The following is a 23518-nucleotide window of genomic DNA, read 5'->3' on the forward strand; positions in this document are numbered from 1 at the left end:
GTGAACTGTCAGTGGGTGATTTCTCTCTCTCCCCCACCCCAATCAGTCAATCAATCCCACCAAACCTTTAAACAACCCAAATGCCCTTTGACTTGAAAATAAATAATTCTTGTTGTCGTCACACAAGGCAGTATCATACGGCAGTCTAGATGAGCTACACTCAAGTAGAGTTGCCCTGAACATGACAGTCTGTCAGAATGCACTTGGAGTTTGTGTAATATTAGTTTCCTGGTTTTAAGGAATGCTCTGTGGTAGGAGAGCATCCTTGAGTTTAGGTAACCTACATTGAAGTATGAAGGAGAATGTAGCAAGTTTTACCTTCAAGTGATTCAGCCAAAAAAAAATTATAGATAACCTTTAATTTAGAAAATGATGTTTGTGGCCAGCATTATGGCGTAGTGGGCTAAGCCTCTGCCTGTGGCATCAGCATCCCCTATGGGTGCCAGTTCACGTTCCAGCTGCTCCTCTTTCGATCCAGCTCGCTGCTATGGCCTGGGAAGGCAGTGGAAGACGGCCCAAGTCCTTGGGCCCCTGCGCCTGTGTGGGAGACCTGGAAGAAGCTCCTGGCTCCTGGCTTTGGATTGGCTCAGCTCCAGCCATTGCAGCTATTTGGGGAGTGGACCAGCAGATGGAAGACCTCTCTATCTATCCCTCTCTGTAACTGTATCTCTCAAATAAATAAATATAATCTTAAAAATAATAATAAAAGAAAATGGTGTTTGTACTACTGTATAGTGTAGCAACTTATTCATTTATTTTATTGTTTAAGGAGAATATCTGTGAGATAACTCCTAAGCTTTTTTTTTTAAAAAGATTTTTTATTTATTTATTTGACAGGCAGAGTTACAGACAGTGAGAGAGAGAAACAGAGAGAAAGGTCTTCCTTCTGTTGGTTCACTCCCCAAATGGCCACAACAGCCTGAGCTGCCCCAATCCGAAGCCGGGAGCCAGGCATCTCTTCCTGGTCTCCCATGTGGGTGCAGGGGCCCAAGGACTTGGGCCATCTTCTACTGCTTTCCCAGGCCACAGCAGAGAGCTGGACTGGAATAGTAGCTACCGGGACTAGAACCTGGCGCTATGGTGCCAGCCCCAACTCCTAAGCTTTTTAGACAGTTTTTTGTCTGTAAGATCTATGAGGCACAGGCTTGGATCTTTTCTTTTTATTTATTTATTTTAAAAGATTAACTAAATGAAAGAGAGAGCGAGTGAGAGAGAGAGACAGACAGACAGAACGATCTTCTGTCTGCTTGTTCACTCCCTACATGGCCACAAGGCTAGGGCTGGGCCAGGCTGAGGCCAGGATCCAGGAGCCTCTTCCGGGTCTTCCATGTGAGTGCAAGGGCCCAGGGACCTAGGCGGTTTTCTGCTGTTTTCCCTGGCATATTAGTAGAGAGCTGGATCAGAAGTGAAACAGCTAGGACTCAAACGGGCGCCCATATGGGATGCCGGTGCTGCAGTCTGTGGCTTTAACTTGCTGTGCCACAGAGCCAGCGCTCTCTCTCTCTCTCTCTCTCTCTCTCTCTCTCTCAGATTTATTTATTTGTTTGAAAGGCAAAGTTAGAGAGAGCAAGAGCAAGATCTTCCATCCGCTGGTTCACTCCCAGTATGGCTGCAATGGCTGGAGCTGGACCAGCCTGAAGCCAGGAGCCAGGAACTTCAGGAACTTCTTCCCCGTCTCCCACACGGGTGCTGGGGCCCAAGCACTTGAGCCATCCTCCACTGCTTTCCCAGGTGCATTAGCAGGGAGTTGGATCAGAAGTGGAGCAGTTGGGACATGGACCAGTGCCTATATGGGATGCTGGTGCTGCAGGCAGTAGCTTTATCCACTATTCCACAGTGCCTGCCCATGTGTAGTACAACAATTTAAAAATAGCTAACATACATAAAGAGAACGGTACAGAAATTGTGGTAAAACATTAGCAGTTGGTGCATCTGGGCAAGGCTATATGGAAGTTTTTGGTACTACTAGATGTTTTCAGTAAGTTTGAAACTGTCAATATAAGAAAGAAATGACAGGTGCGGGGTCACCTCTCCAGCCTCATGGCCCGGCCGTGTGCTTTGAGTCATTCTGCTTCGTCCTTCTCTGTATGAAACACAGCAGCCTCAGGCCTCCAGGCCTTTGAAAGTCCAAGCAGGATGGGTGACCGGGAGGTACTGCTGAGGCTGGGGCCCCCTCCCATCTTCTCTGCCACCAGTTTAGTGGCAATGGCAGCAGTGGCCCTTGAGCTGAGGAGCTGCCTGGTGACACAGGGTGGACCTCAGAGCAGGGGAGCACGTGCTGGGCAGGTAGGAGACACCCGGCTCCCAGTGCTGTCATGTTGCCGTGTGCCAGGCGGCTCTGCCCAGGCACTTCACCTCTCTCCGGGCCTTACTTCTCTCATCGGGAAAGTGGGAGTTTCTGCATTGTTTCTTCCAGTCTTACATTCTGTGGTTCTGTTGATTCTTGTTCGTGTCTCATCCTGTTATGATGGGCTGCTTCTTTTTTTTTTTTTTTTTTAAGACAAAGTGTATGAGTTATTTAAGTAGGAGCCTTTTTTTTTTTTTTAAAGATTTACTTATTTGAAAGACAGATTTACACACAGAGAAGGAGAGGCAGCGGGGAGAGAAAGAGAGAGAGAGAGAGAGAGAGAGAGAGAGATGTCTTTCATCTGCTGGTTCACTCCCCAATTGGCTGCAATGGCCAGAGCTGCATTGATCCAAAGCCAGAAGCCTGGAGCTTCTTCCAGGTCTCCCATGGGAGGCCCAAGGACTTGGGCCATCTTCCACTGCTTTCCCAGGCCATAGCAGACAGCTGGATCAGAAGTGGAGTAGCCGGGACTTGAACTGGGGCCCATATGGGATGCCGGTACTGCAGGCGGTGGCCTTACCCGCTATGCCACAGCACTGGCCAGGATGATGGACTTCTTAAATGTGCATTGGATTTGTAGCCCCCAGAGGGCTACAGTTGTGATTCTGAGGTTCTTAGGGTGATATATACAATATTTTTACTTATCTCAGTGTGTATTATAAAGGTATTTACAAAATTAATTTTAATTAATACCCTTCTTATCCTTCCTTGAACATTTGTGTCTGAGAAGAGCATTTGCAGGTGTCGACTTGGGTAAATATGACAGGCCAATCTCCTAGACAAAGGAGACTGTCTATCTCGACTTTTTTCTGGGGACAATGCACCTTACATTTTTGATGATTTAAAAAGTGGTTCAAAGAAAGGCCCAAGTCACTCTTTTTTTGTTGTCATCAGCTTACATTTTAATTTTTTTAAACCTAAAGTATAACATGTATGCGGTAATGTATACATCTCGATCAGTTTTTATGTATGTATGTATCCATGTACGCAACACTCAGATGTCACTACAGAGTATTTCCAGTACTCCAGAAGGCTCCTTCCATTCAGGACTTCCCAGCAGTAACCACTATTCTGCCTTTTATCACTATACTTTTGTTTGCTCTTTAAGTTCTTATAGGTGAGATGGGAGCATACATTACGTACCTTTCAGCACAGCTTCTTTTGCTCAGCATTCTCTGAGACTTATCCATGCTGTCTGTAGAAGTATTTTGTTCATTTTCCTTGCTGTCTAATACTCCATTATGTGAACAGACTACAATGTATTGATTTGAGTTTATTCTGGTTTGCAGTAATTATGACTAGAGCTTCTGTAAAGATATATATATATATATTTTTTTTTTTTAACCTGTCTTTTCGTGCGGAATAGCACTCCTGTGGAATTGCTGGCTCATACTGTAGATGGAGATTTAGCTTCTGAGTCACCACCATTACTTTGGAGGATTTTCTCCTTTGTAAATTAAAGGTTGTGTTCTGTCTTTGATCTAGAGGAAAGATATTATTTCCAAGATTTCTTAGGAAATGAGTATCTTTTGAGGATGTTTTCCCTTACATCTTCCTTACTCAGTCTGTGCTCTGGAAACATATTCTTTATACTTCTTACCCTTTTATTGCATGCACTTCCCAGCTCTGTGTTTTAGCACATCAGCTCCCTCCTGAATGACTGCTCATATCACTCAGGCCAAGCTCAAATCACAGACTGCCTCAAGGTCATGGAGTTACAGGTAATTGTGGTTCTGCTGTTATAACACATCTGTTCCATCTCCCCAGCTCGAGTGTAAGCTCCCTAGACAGTGCCTCTACTATGCAGCCCAGTGTCTACTAGAGGAGTAATTATAACCTGAGCTAATTAGTTAATAGGAATTTAAATACTTGAGTGCACATAAGAGACCCCAAGAGTGTCATTCTTTGAGGTTATTTAGCTCTTTATTATTGGTAAAACTTTTTTAGAAGAAGATTTATTTATTTATTTGAAAGGCAGAGTGATAGAGAGGAGGGGAGAGAAAGGAGAGCTCTTTCATCTGCTGGTTCACTCCTCAAATGGCTGCAACAGCAGAGACTGGGCCAGGCTGAAACCAAGAGCCTGGAGCTCTCTCCAGGTCTACTATGTGAGTGGCAGGGTCCCAAATACTGGGACCATCTTCTGCTGCTTTCCTAGGCACACTAGCAATGAGCTAGATAGGAAGTGGGACAGCCAGGACTCGAATGGGCACTCCCAAATGGGATGCTGGCATTATAAGCAGCAGTTTAACCTGCTGCACCACAATGCTGACCCCTCTTGATAAAAATTTAAAAGTGCTTCCTGCTAGTGCACACCCAGGGAGGCAGCAGATGATGGCTCCAGTACTTGGGTTCCTGCCACCCTTATGGGACACCCAGTTGTACTCAACCTGGGTTTCCCACATTAGTAGCAGGGACCCAGGTACCTGAGCCATTACCTGCTGCCTCCCAGGGTGTGCACTAACCAGAGCTGGATTGTGGGCACAGTCAGGATTCAGACCCAGGCGCTCCTGACATGAGATGTGGCATCCCACGTGGTGTTTTAACAACTGGGCCACACACCCACCACAACACCTGGGTTTAGAGCTCCATCTGTCACAGCCTTGTCCTTTACCTTCATACGCACTTTGTGTGTCTGTCAACACAGACAGACTCACTTTGACTTCTGTGTTTATGACTCAAATACAATTTTCTGGTCCACTGAAGAGTAGTCATATATCTCTGGAAAGCAAATGTGTGTGAAGACAATCAGGCCCTCTTGCCTGGGGGAGCTTTTCCTTTCTATTACAAAATAACTTTCTATTACAAAATCAGCCCTTAGAGAAGCTTTAAGAGTGCCACCGTGAATATGTAGCCTGGATTCACCGTAACATATCATCATGTTCGTTTCTTCTGCATATATGTTTTATACATATATATGTATATTACAGTTATAAACATCATGATATGTTATCCCTAAGTACCTAAGCCTAAGAACAAGAACGTTCTTTTAAATTACAACACAGTTCTCATGCTCGTTAGAAATTAAACCTGCTACAAGACTGTTATCTAATTACCGGTCCATAATTCAGTTTCCCCTATTGTGTCAATATCTTCATAGCTTTTTTGTTTTATAATATAGGGTCCAATCAAGGGTCACAGTTGTCTCATCTCTCTAGCACTTTTTAATGTAGAATTTCCCAGACTTATTTAATAATATTTTAAACATTTTTAAATTTATGTGGAAGGCAGAGAGATGGGGTGGGGGGAGAGACAGACAGACAGACGAGCAGATGTCTTCCATCCGTGGTTCACTCTGCAAATGCCCACTGACAGCCAGGGTTAGCTCAGGTCAAAGCCAGGAATGAGGACCTCCATTTGGGTCTCCTATGAGGATGACAGGCGTCAAAACACTTGAGCTGTCATCTGCTGCCTCCCAGGGTGCGCCTCAGCAGGAAGCTGGATCAATAGCAGAGCCAGGACTTGAACTCAGGCACTCATATGGGATGCGGTCATCCCTAGAGGCATCGGAACTGCTGTGCCTAATGCCCACCCCAGTCTTGTTATATTAATGAAATATTTAATGACGTACTTTTTTTTATGGTCCAGGTGCTATTTTGCAAAATTGCCTCTCAGCTTGGAATTGCCTGATGCTTTCCGTATTATGACACTCGTGTTAATTGTTTTTGGCAGGAAAGTGGATATATGCTCTGGTTGTCATTACTTCAGCAGAGTGTGGGGAGGTGTGTGTGTGTCCATTTAATGCTGATGTTTACCGTTTAACTCTGGTCATTTTGGGGCTCGTTTGTAAAGGTAACTTCTCTCATTTGTAATTAAAAACTGAGGTGTGCATCTGACCTAGTGGCTATGATGCTGCTTTGGATCCCTGTGCATCCCAACGTTGTACAGCTGATATTCAAATTCTGGCTCCGTTATTCATTCTTTTTTTTTTTTAAGATTTATTTTATTTATTTGAAAGACAGAGTTACAGAGAGAGGTAGAGACAGAGAGAGATATCTTCCATCCACTGGTTCACTCCCCAGATGGCTGCCAGCTGGAGCTGTGCTGATCCAAACCCAGGAGCCAGGAGTTTCTTCCGGGTCTCTCACGTGGGTGCAGGGGCCCAGGTACTTGGGTCATCTTCCACTGCCTTCCCAGGCCACAGCAGAGAGCTGGGTCAGAAGAGGGGCAGTTGGGGCTAGAACTGGCACCCATATAGAATGCTGGCGCTTCAGGCCAGGCCTTTAACCCACTGCACCATAGCGCTGCCCCCCTCCATTATTCATTTTAATTTGTTCCTTAGGAGGCAGCAGCACAGGCTAACTAGGGCTCTGCTGTCCTTGTGGGAGACAGAGATTGATTGTTGAATTCCTGGCTTCAGTCTGGCCCAGCTCTGGCTTTTGAGGGTATTTGGGGGAGTGAATCAACAGAGGTCTCAAAAAAAGTAAGATATATAAATATAAATAAGGAAAATCTTTTTAAAAGTTATCTGTGGTGGGATTCTTTATGATCACTCCAAAAGTGTGTTACTGTTCTCAATGCTTTTTTTTTTTTTTAAGATTTATTTATTTAATTGAAAGGCAAAGTTGGAGAGACAGAGATAGAAAGAGATCTTCCACCTACTGGTTGACTCCCAGGATGACTGCAACAGCCATATGGCAGGTCCAGACTGAAGCCAGGAGCCAGGAACTTCATCTAGGTCTCCCATCTGCTGCCTTTCCCAGGCAATTAGCAGGGAGCTGGATTGGAAGTGGAGCAGCCAGAACACGAACCGGTGCTCATATGGGATGCTGGCATTGTGTTTGGTGGCTTTTTCCGTTTCACCACAACGCTGGCCCCTATTTCCAATAATCCTGAAAGAAAAGTTTTAGAGTTAAAATTGTGGTTAATTAAGTTAACAAAATTTACCACCTAGCCATTTTTTAAAGTATATAATTCAGTAATGTTAAATATATAAACCATGCTGTGGAACCATCTCTGCCATCTCTCTCCAGAATTTGTGTCATCTTGCAAGACTGAAACTCTACTCATTCAACAATAGCATTCCTCATTCCTCTCTCCACAGCCCCTGGCAACCACCATTCTACACCGTCTCTAGGCATTTGAGGCTCCTAGGGACCTCACATAAAGGAATCATGTAGTGTCTTTTTTGATTGCTTCATTTCACTTAGCATGATGTCCTCAAGGCTCATCCATGTCATACTGTGTCCGAACTTCTACCCCTTTGGGGGCTGAGAAAGTCACTCTATGATATACCACATTTTATTTAGCCATTTATCCATCAGTGGACCCCTGGTTTGCTTCCATCTCTTGGCCACTGGGAGTAGCAGTGCTGTGAACCTGAGTGTGCAGACTTCTGAGATTTTGCATTCTTTTGGCTATAAACCCAGAATAATCTCTTATGTAATAGTTTTAGCACCTACTGATGACTCCTGACTGAAACACTTACAAAGGATAATTTACTATTTCTGCCCATTCTTTCAACATTTATCAGTTGGCACTCTTTTGCAAGGAAGTGCTTCCCAGCTCACTCACTCTTTGACATTGTTTTAATTTCATTATTAGTAAAAGCATTCATAATTATCAGTGTGGACTCGGAGATTTTTAAAATTACTCTTCCACATATTATAATCCAATCCTGATGTAATTCATTTTGAGGCTCACATTGTTCCACATTTGGCTGAGAACCTTTCAGTCTGGCTACTGTGCCTTTTTGACACACCTCATCAGGTTTTGGGTTTTTCCTTATTTTCTGGCACAGCCAGATGTTCTGAGCTAGTCTTGTACTTCCTAGTCACAGCCACTCCTCCAAGCCCTAGCCACCTTTAGTAGAGAAAGGGGGTTAAAAATCGGGATCTGGACTTCTGTGAACTTCTGGGGTATTGTCGTTTCCAGGGTCTTTTCAGTGGATACAGGTAGGAAGCTTTACAGTCATAAATTAGTAGTGGTCTTTTTTTTTTTTTTCAAGATTTATTTATTTGAAAGGTGGAGTTACAGAGAGCCAGAGGCAGAGAGAGAGAGAGAGAGAGAGAGAAAGAGGGAGGGAGAGGGAGAGAGGGAGAGGGGTATCTTCCATCCACTGCTTCACTCACCAAACAGTCGCAATGGCTTGGGGCAGAGCTGATCCGAAGCCAGGAGCCAGGAGCTTCTTTCAGGTCTCCCATGCACGTGCAGGGGTCCAAGGACTTGGGCCATCTTCCACTGCTTTCCCAGGCCATAGCAGAGAGCTGGATCAGAAGTAGAGCAGCAGAGAACTAGAACCAGCGCCCATGGGGGATGCCAGCACTGCAGACGGCGGCTTTACCTGCTACACCACAGCGCAGGCCCCAAGATTTTTAAAAATTTACTCGAAATACAGAGTTATATAGAGAGGGAGAGAGATACATATAGATTCCATCTGTTGGTTCACTCCCCAAATGGAGGCAGCAGCCCAGGCTGGGTCAGGCCAAAGTCAGGTCCCTGATGTGAGTGCAGGGCCCCAAGGACTTGGTTCATCTTTTACTGCTTTCCCAGGTGCATTAGCAGGGACTGCATTGGACGTGGAGCAGCCACCTGCGATTCTGGCACCACAGGCTGTGACTTAACCCACTGTACCATAACGCTGGCCCCAGGGTTCTTACTCCAATCCAAAACAGAATTCTTCCTCTCTTTCCCTCACTCGATATTTGTATCTTGCATTTGTTTTCCCTGGGAATGCTGTCTTCATTCTGAATCTCCTTTGCTCCTTGTGATATTAATTAGAAAAGTAAAATTCTCGGGGCTGGAGCCGTGGCTCCACCTGCAGTGCCGGCATCCCATATGGGCGCCAGGTTCTAGTCCTGGTTCCTCCTCTTCCAGTCCAGCTCTCTGCTGTGGCCCAGGAGGGCAGTGGAGGATGGCCCTGGTGCTTGGGCTCCTGCACCCGCATGGGAGACCAGGAAGAAGCACCTGGCTCCTGGTTTCGGATCTGCGCAGCGCCGGCTGTAGCGGCGGCCATTTGTCTGTAACTCTGTCAAATAGAAAAGAAAAAAGAAAGAAAGAAAAAAAAAGTAAAATTCTCATGATAGTATCTGATGGTAGATGAACAAATGCTTTGAATAGAAGGAGATCATACTTTTAAATACAACGGGGCACCCAAGCTGGCAGCTGACAGAGGAGCCCGCTTAGGGGACGCCGTTCCCCTGCCCGCAGCTTCTCCCTCTGCCCCGCTGGATCTTCCGCAAGGAAGCCAGCAGCTGAGTCGCGCTGGCTGGCACAGGCTTAGCGTCCCCGGGGAGGTCAGCTGAGGACTCGCGGCAGCCGGCCGGCAAGGGCGGGGCCTCGTCGGAAGGGGCGGGGCCGCGAGGGGGCGGGGCGCGCGGTTGGCTGCGGCGCGCGGCCCACGCAGTCGGTCAGCAGGCGCCGCGTCCCGCCCCGGCCGCTTCGCACGCCGCGTTCACGTGCCGCCGCGCGCCGTCCCAGCCTGCCCCGCGGCTGCTGCTCAGCTCGTGAGCGCTGCGTGGACTCCGCGCGCACAGCGGGTGCTGCATGGAGGTTCCCGGATCTTCCCCAGCCGCCCCCTGGGGTTTGTTTTCTTGGCAGAGGGTGTTTTCCAAGAAGCCCTGGGAGCGGCTGTGCTTTGTAAATACGCCAGAGGAAATAGGTCGGGCAGGTGTTTTCGCAGAGTCCCGGAGTTGGGTGGGGTTGGGACAGCCGTGCAAGCCGCGGAAAACGAAAACAGTTACAGAGAGGGGTGTTTTGTTTTAAGGCTTGAGTTTGGGAGATTGCCTAAGAGCACACGATGCTGAGACTAGTTAGAACTGCTCTGCTCAATGAGTGCGCCGAACCTGCTGCTTGTGGACGTCATGTTCTATAGGAGTCTGTGTGAACAACCTTCCGAAACCGCTGTGGGAAGACACCTTCCAAGGGTGAAGGGCCAGAGCAGTCCCCCAGGAGACCAGACCGCAGCTACCTCCTGGATGCAGGCTCTGTGAGGACTCTGGGACCGTTCCTAACCCCTGGTTGGGCGTCCAGATTCCCTAAGGAGCTAAAAGGAATTGGATCTGTGACCATCCACCTCTTTCCCTAAGAGGGCCAGAAATTAATTTGGGGACAGGAATCGGGTGAGGGGTCAGGAAATGTCTCAGGACGCTTGGTTGAAGAGCTGAGGATGTTTAACCCAGAGGAGGCAGGACGAAGGGGCCTTGTGACCCTTGCCTGCAAGTATTTGAGACTCTAGTAAACAAGGAATTAGACCGGTCTGGCACAGACTCAGGGGATGAAACAAGTTTACAGAGAAAGATTCGGGACAAGCCTTAGTGGGATTTTCTCAGGAGCCAGGTACAGCTAGGTGTTTCCATGTTAGGGAACTTGAAGCTAAGATTCAGAAAGGTATCTGGCAGACTTCTCAGCCCTTATCTTTTCGTGATTAGTAGAATGGGTTGCTCTGGGAGTAATGATATTGTCAAAGGACTTCTGCAGTGGTGAATTGCCTTGAACTAGAGACTTCCTCCTGGCCTGTTTAGCTGGGAGGGAGATATCTGTCTCTGAATGAAGAGGACAGTTACCCAGGCCAGAGAAGGATACCAGGACTACTGGAGGATAGAGGAGGCCTCCTGTCTCACCAGCAAGTCAGGTATTAGGTAGTGTGTGTATCTGACCCATTGTTCCTATGTGACTATGCACTTACATATAATCATGACTTTGGGCTTAACAAATGTGATCACAGTATCTCACTGTCTTCCATCTTTCCCATTTATAGCCCTTCTTTCAAATCTTTCATGTCACCCCATCTGCCTAGACAGAGCCACTGGTGGGACGCATTATAGAAGAGGTGAGGACTGGAGGAGTAGCTTCGACTGGAATTCATTTCAGCAAGACTAGATTCAGTATCTCGGAAAGTCCAGAGGGAAATAGCTGAGCTGGTCTTATTCAGCTCTGTGGCTCCCATGTCTGATATTGCAGACTTTCTCATAGGATGCATAGTGCAGTGGCTCTGTCCGAGGTTTTGGGTTCCTTTTATGAATTGGCAGCTTCATGCTTTCTGAAGACAAGAACACTTTAGGAGAATCTTTTTTGTCTCCCCCACATTTGTTAAATTGTCAAATGTAAACCATTTTAACATTCCTTGGAGGGAGGTGTGAGTTATAGAATATATAAAGGCCATATCTGTTTCTACTTGAATCTCTGGTAGAGCCTGGTTACAGTTTTTGTTTTTTCAATAAATCAAGAACACAGCCAGAAAGTAACAGCACCATTTTCCCCTAGGGGAATTTGTCTGAGGCAGCATCCCCATTTGGTCACCTCTGGATGGAGCACCAGAGATGGCTCTGAAAGTTTTTTCTTTGAAGAGGTTTGCTTTAGGGGCTGGCAGTGTGGCATAGTGGGTTAAGCTGCTGACACTTGGAACATGGTCACCCTGTATCAGCACAGGTTCAAGTCCTCCTTTGTCATCCCGTATTGGAGCACAGCTTCTGATCCAGCTCCCTGCTAATGCACTTGCGAAAGCAGCAGAGTTTGGCCCCAGAACTTAGGCCCCTGCCACCCACTTAGGAGACTGGGATGGAGCTCCTGGCTGTTGGGGCCATTTAGGGAGAGAAGCAGCATATTGAAGATCTCTTTCTCTCTCTCTCTCTCCCTCTTGCTCTGTCACTCTGCCTTTCAAATAAATTAATATTTAAAAAAAGTCTCCTGAATCATTCATCCTTAACCTCCTTGGTCTCATCTTCTATGCCATCAGAGTGTAAAAGAATTAGATCTACCATGGTAGCGAAGTCTACCCCTAAGCAGCAATGCAGAGAAAGGGTAATGGTGTTTCTGTTTCCTTCCTTCTATCCCTTTTCTCTCCTTGGTAAGTCCTTATTCTCTCACCTGTCAACTCAGATTCTTCATTTGCATCATCTGTGAATGATAGACTGTAGCTCAGTTTGCATTTTAACTGATCTCAAGATCATTAACTGAAGAGATGATATCTTTTTAAAAAATCTTTTTTGATAGGGAACAAGTGCTCCTATCCCTTGCTTCACTCCTCAGTTGCCTGCAAACAGCCAAGGCTAGGGCTGAAGCTGGGAGACAGGCACTCAGTGCAGGTTTCCTACAGAGGTTGTGTTTATTTGCGCTATCACTGCTGCCTTCTAGGTTCTACAGTTGTAGGAAGCTGGAGTCAGAAGTGGAGCCAGGGATTGAACCTAAGCACTCTAATACAGGCTCTAGGCATCTAAACTGCCCTAGGCCAAATGCCTGGTCCTGAAGAGATGATATCTAATGGGTTTTGGGCATCGGCTTAGGGGCAAGGAAGGGACCTCGGTTAAGTCATGCTGTATTCTTGTCCTAGCCTGCCCCACCCCCCACTGTAATATTTTCAAACAAAAGGGTGGCACAAGTTGGGGTGGCTTGTGGATGGATGATGGAGGTAATGAGAGCTTTTGAAGCCTGGTCACGGAATCCTCCATGATGCTCCCACTCACTGGTCACTTACTGCAGCCGTTCTCATCTGTATTCATGAGTCATCATGAAGTATGCTGCCTCAGACATAATTCAAGGGGCTGAGGATTCATGCCTTAAGATGGAACCTCCCAGATGGTGCTGTCAGCTAGGAATGCGAGTGAGAGGCAGATTGGTGCCATGCTGAATGTGGACTCTGGAGGCAGACGTCCTGGGCTCAGCTACCAGCTCCACCGCTGAGTAGGACCTGGGAGAATCTCCTGAATCTCTGTGCTTCAGTTTGCTAACGTGTCCAACTCAGGGAGTTGTTGTTGGATTAAGTGAGCTACGAAGCACAAGGCACTTCAGTATGGCCTGGTATATGTTTAGTGCTTCCTAAGGTTTTCTTTAAAAAAAAATTTTTTTTTAACCTCTGTCTTAAATGAGCTCTCAGTCCAGCAAGGACAGCTCTCAGTGGCTACCACCAGCCTTCTTGTGGATGAGTTTAATGGGCCAGAAAATAAAAGGATGGTCAGCACAGCAGCTGCCCCCACAACCAGATGCTTGCTGTTCTTTCCGGTCTGTTTGAGCCCTTGCATTCAGGCCTGCACAGGGAGAAGAAAACAGATTCTCTAGTGGTCTTAGTATCCAAGAAACTTGAGAAAAAGGCATCCCTCAGGACAGCCTCCCAGAGTGGTCCTTAGTTGAATGCCTCTCGCTCCACAAGTTCTCCCCATGCCTTCTTGCCACAGTGGATCTGTGTGGGTGGTCGTGGCACTTGGGGGAGGGCATCTTTTCCATTGTGTCTCATGGTGTTACCTGGAGGATTACAATGGGGTCTCCAGTGGCAGGGTTGTCATTTTCGTGATCAGAGGATGCAGACAGCGCAAAACTGGTCTACACAGGAATTGTTGGGAGGGGGTAGGAGACTGGCGTCAGTAAGTGCAGAATGGACCCATTCACCACCCTTCTCTGGCCCCAGAATATTCTTTGATTTTGATCTTGGGTCATTGTGTCTGTTCCTTGGGCCCTGGGGCTGATCCTTGGACAAGACAGAGGTGAACTTGCTGCTGCTGACCTGTGGGGCTGGGAAGTGATTGCTAGGGTTCATTAAAGGGGCTTACAGATAATGCAGAATCTTTAAAAGTCATTTCAAAAAACTTGGCACCCTCTAATATTTGTCCTGTGGGGTGAAACCCCAGCTATTGAGCCCTGTGTACAAAATTAGCAAGGATGATCTGAGACCCAAAGAAGCAATGACTCTTATCTGACTCTCAGTTTTACATTTTTGTAGTTTTTCTTTCTTGGCTGTACATTTCCTTCAACAGTTCGTAACTTCTCTTAGGTTCTGGGTCTAGGCTGTTGAGAAGACTGAGGTATTTGTAGTCTATGTAACCTGCTCTCCGAAAAGACTTGATTTTTTCCCTATTATTCTCTGTTTGTGGTTACCTTAAATTAGTAACATTTTGGGACTCTTTTTTTATGTTGAACTTCTTGAACTTGGATGGTTACTTTGAAGTGGGTGGCCATGCCTTAGGGCCCACCCTCTGGTTCTTTAATGAAATGATCTTGGTTTTGCTTTTAAGCAAAAGAACCTTGTTTACCAGAACTCCAGAAATAGATACTCAGTCCCCAGGCTGGCAGGAGGTGCATCAGCACCTTGAAGCTGTTTGAAAACCTCTGTGGCTTGACTAGTCACTTACATCTTGAGTGATTTCTTGGATTATTTGGTGATCTAGAAATAAAGAATATAAATTCCTTTTAACATTAGAGAAACCTGCCTTCCAAACTCACCTCTAGCTCTCTTCCTGGAGTTAATGATTTCTTTTTTTGTCCTTCTAACAAGTAAAATAACAGAAGACAGAGTTGGACTAGAAACTTGGAGCCACAAAAATCCATGGCTCCGTTTATAGGGCGACCACCAAGACTGAAGAAAAAAAGAAAAAGCACAGGGTGGGAGTAGTGTGTGGAGGGTGTAGTTGAGCAGGGGTAATGGTTGGGCAGGAGCAGAGAGAATCACTGGGTGGCCAGGCTGTGAGACTCTGGGTGGGTGGAGCAGAGGGGAGAGTGAGCCTGTGCTCTCAGACAAGCTGGAGATCACAGAGCAGGACTCAGAGTTTTGCACTAAGAAGCTCTTAGTCCAGTAGCTGGGAGGGCAGGACATACCTTAGGTCCCTCCTCGGGCCCCAGAGAGTTACTTTGAGTACTGGAAGGAAATATGAACACTTGTCTTTCTATTTGTGTTTAACTCATCCTTCTTAATTTCTATTTTTATGTCAGTTTTATCGCATACACAAAGGGTTGGTGCAGTAGAATGTGCATGCAATTTACAAATAAGGAAGCATCTTGTTAGAGGCAATAGTTTGTGATCAGAAAAGTTTGGGTGCCTTTGCTCAAAGCAGTGGTAACAGTGGGGAGAGAGCCAGTGCTTCTGAAGATTGAATGCCTGTGAATCATCTGCCCCTGTTCCAATGCAGATTCTTACTCTGAAGGCCCCACAGTGCTGCAGTTGGAAGGCTGACTCAGACAGCGTGAAATGGTGCTTTTCCCTATTTTGCTGCCATACTTACTGGAGTCTTAGTCATCGAGGGAAACCCAGAAACCACCGGGTGTGAGGGCCAGATGCTCTGATGTCTCCTCGTGGAACACCATGGTGCTATCCTTGAGTCTGCAAGGACTCACTCTGCGCTCACTCGCTAGCTCTGTGGGATCATCAGAGAGTTTGCTGGGATCTGTTCCCATCAGGGATGTGTCATGTGCTTCCTGATGTCAATTTGCTTCTTGGTCCAGATGGCTTCTGCAGCCCACTTCAGGGGAGGGGAGCACATGCCTCAGTGGGGAGGAGGGCTTGGGCGCTGGCTCACTGGAACGGGGGGAAGCCAAGGAGTAGTGAGTGGAGCTGCCCCTGGTCTTCCACCTTGCTATGCTGGGGGAACTAGAATACTCTGTTGCCCTTCCTTGCCTTAGGCTTGGCAACCTATCACACAGGTAATAGAATCCCTACTACTTTCACTATGCACAAACACTCAGAAAGCATACTTAAACACTGTTATTTTTGCTTGTAAATTTTTATTTGTTGATCTTGAAAGAGAGAGAGAGATTGCCTATCCTCAAGTTCACACCCCAAATGCAACAGTGGGGTTACTTAATATTGCAACTCTAGGAAGCCACTATTCTTTTTAGGGCTTTCCAAATGAGGAAGGAAACCAAGGCACTGAATGGTTAAGTGCCTTAACTAAGATCCCCAGGCTTGCACTGCAAGGGCAAATTTTTCTAACTTTTTGCTCACTGTTCTATTTTAAGCAAAACTGATATTCTGGGAGTCAGTGAGAGGTACCGGGCTTGAGTTTTGAGACTTAAATTCTTATTTATGAAACAGATGTTTAGGGTGTCTGACACAGTCTAAGAATCCAGAGGTGGACATGACGCTGCCTTTGAGTTTAAGGAACTTATGGTCTGTTTACCAAACTGTTAAGTGCCGTGGTGGGGTGAGGTCACTGCACTAAGGGAGTCACAGGAGGGTCCCATTATAGGGAGAGCAGGGGTCTGAGAAGGGGCACTCAGGCTGAGCCCTGGCAGCTGAATAATGGCAACAAGATAAAGACAGGGGAGAGGGTGTTAGCAGCAGAAGACTTGATACACACCCGTCAGAGACATCACGATGAGTCCGGTAGGTTGAAAAGGGTCTTGGAGGAAGGAGGGAGCCAGTGATAGTTCCTGAGAAGAGGGGAGAATAGAACCCAAGTATTATTTTAGGAAGATGAATCTGTGAGTGCTGTACACAGTGGGCTGGAATAGGAGAGGCTGCGGGGAGGGGAGGGGAAGTGCTGACTCGTAGTCCAGGCTTTGAGCAGTAACATCTGAGTAGAGATAGTAGGTGTGGGAAGGGTGCAGATCTTTACACGAGACATGCTATGAGACAAGATGTGGGACCCACTGGAGATCACTTACAGGAAAGGGGGCAGCAGTCAGTACCGCTGGACTCGACTCCAGGCCCATGCTTTCTCTGCTGACCCCTCTCAGCCTCAGTTTCTTCATCTGTTGAGTAAAGGAGTTGGCTCTCAGTGACTCAGTGTGGTGTCCTAACACAGACAAGTTGGGGACCAGGGGAATTAAAAAGGCTCGTGCCTGGGGCCGGCCCTGTGGCACAGTGGGTTAATCCACGGAAGGCAGAGGAAGGTGGTCTGAGTGCTTGGGTCCCTGCCACCCATGTGGGAGTCCAGGAAGGAGTTCCAGGCTCCTGGCTTTGGTTTGGTCCAGCCCTGGCTGTTGCAGCCACTGAGGAGTGAACTAAAGGATAGATAATATTTCTCTCTCTCTCTCTGTTACTGCTTTTCAAATAAATAAATAAAACCTTTTTTTTAAGCCATGGAAAATGTGTATTCTGAAAAAACTATAATGAGTTTTATTTATTTTTGTTTTTGGCATTGAAACAGACTTTGAAGTCTCCTCATATATCATTTCATCGTCCCCAGCCTGTTTACCGAATGAAAGTGAGACCTTGCTGACGTTTTCCTGTCTAGCCATGTGACCTGCTTTCTTGATCTAGGGTCACAGTTCCTACTTGGAAGAGTCATAGCCAGGAGACAGTAAACAAGCTCCATTCCCATCTCGCTTCACGACGTGTTCCTGCACCTGCCAGCTGCAGGACACCCGTGTCCTGCTCAGGTTCTTAGGATGTGGGGTTCCAGAGCGCCAGCTGTCTTTCTGGGCCTGGAGCTGCATGCAGCCCTCCAGTCAAGGAGGCCAGGAGCCAAGGCTCACTGGTCAGGCCCATCTCTGCTTTGGTGGTGCCAGGCCCGCTGACCAGGGCAAGAGCCAAAGCCTGGGTAGGACCTGGATGACCAGGAATGAAGTGCCTCATCTTCATGTCCCAGAGAGAGGAGAGGCTGGGCGCTCCACAGCACCAGGTGCTCATGCTTGGGCTCAGTTCAAAGCCTTAGGGTGCTTCCCCTGCAGGGCTTTGCTGGCTGATGGTGGAAGAAGGGTCCTTTGGGGTGCAGGAAGTGTGACAGTCAATACGTCTGTTTCTTTTCACCTGAATTGTCCCTGGCTTCTCCACTCAAACACCAATTTCACCTTTTTTTTTTTTTTTTGATACTATGCACAGGGGAAATAGCTTTTTTTTTTAAATTTAATTTTTTAAAAGATTTATTTATTTAATTGAAAGAGAGAGAGAGAGAGATCTTCCACCTGCTGGTTCACTCCCCCAAATGGCCACAATGGCTAGGGCTAGGTCAGGCCAAAGCCAGGAGCCAGGAACTTCTTCTGGGTCTCCCATGTGGGTGCAGGGGCCCAAGCACTTGGGCCATCTTCCACTGATTGCCCAGGCACGTTAGCAGGGGAGCAGCTGGGGCTCAGAACCAGTGCCCACATGGAAACAGCAGCTTAACTCGCTGTACCACAGCACTGTCTCCCACAATGTTTGTTTTTTGAGGAGGGAGAAATACAAGGCTGTTGCTTAATTGATAAATTATCAGAAAATTGTGAAAATTTATCTCCCATTCTTGCTCCTTCTCTCTCTCTCTTCTTTTCTTCCTGTCTGTCAAAGCACTTTTGGCCACTTTAGGTACTCAGAATGTTGGTGGAACAGTACAAATTCTAATGTGTCAAACACATAGGGTGTGCCAAGCATCATCTGAGAGTACTTCAAAAATTCCATGGAGCGGCCAGCGCTGTGGCATAGTGGGCTAAGCCTTTGCCTGCAGCTTCAGAATCCCACATGGGTGTCAGTTCATGTCCCAGCTGCTCCTCTTCCGATCCAGCTCTCTGCTATGGCCTGAGAAAGCAGTAGAAGATGGCCCAAGGCATTGGGCCCCTGCACCTTCATGGGAGACCCAGAAGAAGCTCCTGGCTCCTGGCTCCTGGCTCCTGGCTACAGATTGGCCCAGTTCCAGTCATTGTAGCCATTTGGACAGTGAACCAGTGGATGGTGGAAGACCTTTCTCTCTTTCTTTTCCTCCCTCTGTAATTCTACCTCTGAAGTAAATAGATAAAAAATCTTAAAAAAAAAAAAAGGAAAGTCCACGGAGAGACCAGTGCTGTGATGCAGCAGGTTGGGCTTCCACTCGGGAGGCCTGTCTCCCGTCGTCAGAGTGCCAGCTTGAGTCCCTGCTGCTCTGCTTCTGAGCCAGCTTCCTGCTGGTGCCCTTGGGAGGATAGCAGAAGATGGCCCAAGAAGCGCTTGGGTCCCTGCTACCCACGTGGGAGACCCAGATGATGTCCCTGGCTCCTGGCTTTGGTATGACCCAGCCCTAGCTGTTGTGGGCATTTGCAGAGTGAACAAACAAATGGAAGATCTCTCTTTCTCACTCTGACTTCTCTCCACTCTCCCCCTCCCTGCCACTGCTCCTCTGCCTTTCAAATAACTACATTTTAAAAGCTTGTGGAAATAAGAGACAAGTGTAAAAATTTTTGAAATCTGTGCTGTTTGTTCGTGATGCACATTCTGCAGACGCTTTTTGAAGTGCGCGCGTGTGTGGGAACTCGTTCAAGCTTGTGGAAGAGAGCACTCTGTGTTCTCCTTCCCCGTCACAGATGGTGCAGGTGAGGCATGGACAGGAATGAAGGAGCCCAGCCCTGGGGCCAGGCAGTGTCAGAGCTGGGTCACCACCTCAGGATCTCAGGCAGTCTGGCTCCAGAGCCCTTACTCTTTTTTTTTTTTTTTTTTTGACAGGCAGAGTTAGAGAGTGAGAGAGACAGAGAGAAAGGTCTTCCTTCTGTTGGTTCACTCCCCTAATGGCCGCTATGGCCGGTGCACTGCGTTGATCCGAAGCCAGGAGCCAGGTGCTTCCTCCTGGTCTCCCATGCGGGTTCAGGGCCCAAGCACTTGGGCCATCCTCCACTGCCTTCCTGGGCCACAGCAGAGAGCTGGACTTTAGGAGGAGCAACTGGGACAGAATCTGGCACCCAACCCGGATGAGAACCTGGGGTGCTGGCACCACAGGCGGAGGATTAGCCAAGTGAGTTGCGGCGGCAGCCCAGAGCCATTACTCTTAACCGTGAGACTGTTTGGTTCTTAGAAATCAGCAAAAATCATTGTGGAGGGAAAAAAAAGCAATTAAATTAAAAAAATAAAGCACAGCGTGGAAATGCCGTTCTGGATTTTGTGATGGTCTTGAGAGGATATCCAGATGGCCGATAAGCATGTGGAAAGCGACTTAACCCCTTAGATCATCTAGGAAATGCCAATTCAAGCCACAGTGAGGTATTAATACACCCCTGTTTTCACCAGAGTGGCTAACAAGAAGGAAGCCTGAGTGTTGGTGGGACTTCAGTATAAAGAACAAGCTTACTGGAATTACAATCAATATAATCACCTTAGGAAACTATTGGCAGCATTTACTGAACTGAGTGGACGCAGACACCGTGTTCCGGCAAGTCCACTCCTCCGTGTCCAGTTGTGCTGTAAACACTTGCAGGACAGCAGCGTTCGTGGTGGCGTTGCTTGCGATAGCCTCAGCGTGGAAGCAGTTCAGTGTTCCCTCAATGTGGATAAATACAGACGGCATGCTCGTGTAATAGCACACTGGGACACTGTGCAAACAGACCACTGCTGTCAGAGGTGACATTTGAGAATCTTACAGGCAAATTGGGCAGTGAATGAAACCAGACCCAGGAGAATACACAGTGTGAGTCTCCACTGATTGAAAGCTCAGAAACATACAAACTCTAATCCACATTGCTAGAAGTCACGATACTGGTTCTGTCGGGGTGGTGACAGGGGGAACCAAGGTATGGGGAGGGAACAGAGGGAGTCAGGGGATGCTTGCACAGGTGTGCTTACTTTTGAGAATTACTGAGTGGTGTGTTTTGTATGTGTGTGATACTTCGATAATATGTTTATTTTTAAAAACAAACTGGGTGGCAGGAAACCTGGATTCTGGTCCGGACTGCCACTAACTTGTGAGTGACTCAAGCACTGACATTTCCCTGACTCTACTTCCGGGAGTCCGATGACTGGTACAAGATAGTGGTTTCCCCTCTGTTGTAGCCACGGAGTCATCTGTTCAAACAGGACTTTATTTTAAAATCTGACTAATAACAAAAAAAGTCAGACCAGGGGCAGGCACTGTGACATAGTGCCATAGTGCTTAAGCCACCACTGGGGACACTTGTATCCCATACTGGATGCTGGGATTCAAGTCCGATCCAGCTTCCTGCTAATGTGCACTGAGGGGGCTGCAGGTGATGGCTCAAGGTCTTGAGTCCCTGCAGCCCTCATGAAGAACCCAGATGGAGTTCCAGACTCCTGGTTTTGGCCTGGCCCAGCTTTGGCTGTTGTGTCTTTGGGGGAGTGTCCTTGCACATGGAAGATCTTTCTGCCTCTGTGTTTCTCTTCTTCTTCTTCTTTTTTTTTTTTTGGTCCCTCTTTCAAATAAATGAAAAATAGAATTTTTTAAAAATGAAAAAAATATTTAAAAGTAGACCTAGTGACACTGATGAATTCAGGAGAGGAGGGGCAGACTGCTGCTGTTGGCCAGGGCTCCAGAAACTAAGCAGGGGCCATCCTGCCTTTGATGAACTTCCTCCCCGGGAGGTGACCTCCCAGGGCCTGGCCGCCCCTGAGATCCTGATAGTGCAGTGTTCTGTTTCAGTTCTTAATTGTTCATTCTGTAGCTTCCCGTGTGGCAAATTTCTTAGCCCTACAGTAAACTCTTTACAGGGTTGAGCTTTTCTTTTCATTCTTTTAAGATTGATTTGTTTCTTTGAAAGGCAGAGTTGTAAAGAGACAGAGAGAAAGAGAGAGATAGAGAGAAATCTCATCTGCTGGTTCACTCCCCAAGTGGCTGCAGCTGGGCTGGACCTGAGCCAGGAGTCTGGACCTCCCATCTGGGTCTCCCACATGGGCAGCAAGGGTCCAAGCAGTTGGGCCATCATCTACTGCTTTCCTATGTTCATTAGCAGGAAGCTGGCTTGGAAGTGGGACAGCTGGGATTGAAACTGGCTCTCTGATATGGGATGCTGGTGTAATAAGCTGCAGCTTAACCTGTCATGCCACAATGCTGATCCCATGGTAGAGTTTTCTTCTTTGGTGTTCTTTGTAGTGGACAGAACAAAAATTCAAAGCCACCTGATGACCCCAGCCAGGCTTTCACATCTTAGTGTGAATTCCTCTCAGCACTCTGCTTTTTGTCCTAGAGTTCGTAATAATAGAGTTCAATAATATGGAGTTAATGGGGAGTTTCTGATGCAGGAGTAGGATGAGGATTGGATTTGGAGCAGAGAGAACTATTGGGAAATGGAACACACCAAGAGCTTTGGACTCCTGGGGTCTCCTGGGAGAGTAGGTACATGAAGGTAGATGCTTTGTGGCACAGTGGATTAAGCCGCCTGCAACGCTGGCATCCCATCTGGGTTCCAGTTCCAGGCCCAGCTGCTCCACTTCCTGTCCAGCTCCCTGCTAATGCACCTGGGAAGGCAGCAGATTTGGATCCAAGTCTTGGGTCCCTGCCTCCCATGTGGGAGACCTGGATGGAGTTCCAAGCTCCTGGCTTCAGCCATTTGGGGAGTAAAGCATTGGATGGAATCTCTCTCTCTCTCTCTCTCTGTGTGTAATTCTGCCTTTCAAATAAATAAAAAATAGATTCTTTTAAAAAAGGTAATGCTGTGAATACCCCAGACAGGGGAAGGGCTGAGATACCAGTGAGGTTCCCCAGGCTTCCAAAGTTGATGGGCACCATTCTTGGTAATTTTTAGAGAACTCAAGAAGTCTAAGACCCACTGAGTTGCAGGCTGGGTGGAGATCTGAGTTTATTCATATCCCTGCGTCCCTTCTATGTAGTGGCTTTGGGCCTGTGTGTGGTGCTGTGGGTCCCTGCTGACTCCCACGGCCATCATTCTTTCCTACCCTCATGCACTAGACAGCTACTGTGTGCCAGGCTGGTTCTAGGCATGCGATCTGATAAGTGACAGAAATGGGCTGCAACATCTTGGTGTTCACAAGGGAGGCAAGACCATAAACAAGATAATAGCCACGCCCATAGGATGTTAGGTAGTGCTTACTTCTTAGAGAAGGTCCAGAAAGGGGGGGTGGGGGAGTGGGGATGGGAATGCGAACTCTCAGGGAGACTTGCAAGGCTTCACAGAGAGAGGCCTCAGGGTGAAGACAGGAAGCGAGGAGCCCAGGGGGCAGTGTTCCAGTCACGCACTGAAGGAACTGCGTGGACAGCACTTGCACTTCCCCTGCAGGTCCCCCCTTCCTCCTTTCCCCTCAAACCGGAACTCACAGCATTCAGGCATGATTCCTCCTGGGGTGTGATGCCTGCAGGATCAAAGGCCACATTGCTGTTTCAGCAGTTCCACTCTGCAGGTGCCCCTGGGGAAGGGTTTGAGGCCAAAGGGCCCTGGGGGACCCCTTCCCATGTCCAGCCTCAGTCCCTAGGCACGCCCCACACTCTACTTCTGGAAAGCGATTGATGTAGCAGTAACAGGGTACTAGCCTTTTGGGGGAGATGGCTCCCAGTCCTAGGTTCCTCCTCCATACTAGTGGTAACCTCTGCATACTGGAGTGTCCTTGGGTGGGTTATTTAATCCTTGTAAGGTTGTTTTCTTATCTCTAGACTAGCAATGACATCTACCTGGTTGGATACTTCTAAAGATTATAGATGTCTGTTTGAAGTACCCAACCCAATGCTTGGTATCTTCCCTGAAAGGCAGCTGTTGTTAATTTATTGGTGGAAAATAAAAACACTTAATACTTCTTGAGCTCTGTTATCTCCTCTGTTGAACTGGAAGAGAAACTAGGGCCCAGAGAGGTTAAGGTAATGGTGCAAAGTCACACAGCTAATAAGGGGGGAAGCTGGAGCTTGAACT

The 23518-nt window shown here is 47.4% G+C and overlaps 1 protein-coding gene and 1 long non-coding RNA gene across 5 annotated transcripts in view; one reads left to right on the plus strand and one right to left on the minus strand.

Annotated features, from left to right (window-relative positions):
- LOC100350534 (6-phosphofructo-2-kinase/fructose-2,6-bisphosphatase 3) overlaps positions 1 to 23518 on the plus strand; it is a 94867-nt gene that overhangs the window by 16226 nt on the left and 55123 nt on the right. The gene's annotated exons all lie outside the window — the stretch shown is intronic.
- On the minus strand, positions 6866 to 9554 carry LOC138845016 (uncharacterized). The gene is made up of 2 exons (XR_011381593.2): positions 9417 to 9554; positions 6866 to 7176 (listed from the first exon to the last, which is right to left on the minus strand). It is a non-coding gene; the product is annotated as an uncharacterized LOC138845016 (long non-coding RNA).

This window comes from Oryctolagus cuniculus, chromosome 13, assembly GCF_051225735.1.
Source record: "Oryctolagus cuniculus isolate XC-2025 breed Fujian yellow rabbit chromosome 13, ASM5122573v1, whole genome shotgun sequence".
NCBI lineage: Eukaryota > Metazoa > Chordata > Mammalia > Lagomorpha > Leporidae > Oryctolagus > Oryctolagus cuniculus.